The sequence below is a fragment of the Chrysochloris asiatica genome, unplaced genomic scaffold, assembly GCF_000296735.1.
Source record: "Chrysochloris asiatica unplaced genomic scaffold, ChrAsi1.0 scaffold00089, whole genome shotgun sequence".
Classification (NCBI taxonomy): domain Eukaryota; kingdom Metazoa; phylum Chordata; class Mammalia; order Afrosoricida; family Chrysochloridae; genus Chrysochloris; species Chrysochloris asiatica.
The window spans coordinates 11,424,197-11,425,543 of NW_006408607.1; positions in this window are offsets into that span (position 1 = coordinate 11,424,197).

Genomic DNA, 1,347 nt, shown 5'->3' on the forward strand with positions numbered 1-1,347 from the left:
GAAAATATTGAATTTGTGAGACTACTTATGTATTTATTTCTAAAATAAGATTCCAGAAAAATTCTGCTGTCACCCGGTGAAAATTCTGTTTGTTTAATTCATTCCACCAATTGAGAGAACTTGATAGCCATATATTATAATTGGCTATTTTATTTTGGGGGAGCACAGTTGCTCTATCAGATAATCACTGAAATTCTGACTTCAGAAGTCATGGTTCCAAGTCCACTTGCCACTCCAAGGAAAAAGATGAGGCTTTCTTCTCCTTTGAAAATTTAAAGTCCAACTTATAACTACTATTCTACCAGAGCTCCTTACATAAAGGATACTAATAGCCAAAAAGATGTAGGCACACTTGAAATTAGTCAATCTTTTAAATTAGAAAACTAAATAATTCTAATTCAGAAATTTATGGAAAAAATATGAGCAAGTGGCTAATTCATGAATTTTGAAGCTTTGTATGATATCAAAATTTAAATATGAATCTATTGACACAAAGATGGTTTACAATAGATTGTAATAAGATAATAGTAATTACTTGTCACAAATATTCATTGTATCATCAGTGATAGTAGCCAAACTGCCGAAGCAACCTAACTACAATAGATGAATGTATAAACAAAATTTCATACATATACATGATTAAATGGTATTATTATTTATTATCAGCTCTAATAAATGGTTTGATGAAGAATGACTTGAGAGTATTTGAAAATTTAAGTACTCTGAACAAGCAGTTAGTAGTTATTTTTTCATTAGAATTATTCCTGTAATCCAGTAGAGTTAACAATGAAAAGTGGACTGAGAATTAATTCAAAGTACAAGAGGATTAAAATAATATTTCTGGAACATACTATCCATATTCTGAAGTATCCAAAGGAGTATGCACTTGGGCTCTTACTCTTTTTCTTTTTTCATTACCTTAATTCATTTTTGGCCAGGGAGGGCAAATACAGACCACATACCAACTAAAGAAAACTGGGTGTCCTTTAGCAGCTTCCTGCGCAGATGGCCATTTCTAACTCTACGTACTTGCTAGATAACAATTCAAAGCTAAGCTCAGGTTATGCTTTCTTGTTTATCCACCATGAAAACATACTCTCGGTATGATGATCCAGACACTGAAGAAGCGAACTACAAGTTTTTAAAGGTTTTACTGTGTGCATTTTACTGTCATTGGAAGTTTTTCTACATGTTGTTTATATAATGCACTTATTGCATCTGTCCAGTAATTCAGATACCAAAATTTTGACTAATTTCCAACAGGTTAAATAGCTAGTATAAATGTAAAAAATTCATTATGAAGACCTTACAGCTAGCAAAGAGGAATGTTATTGATGTTGTTAGGTG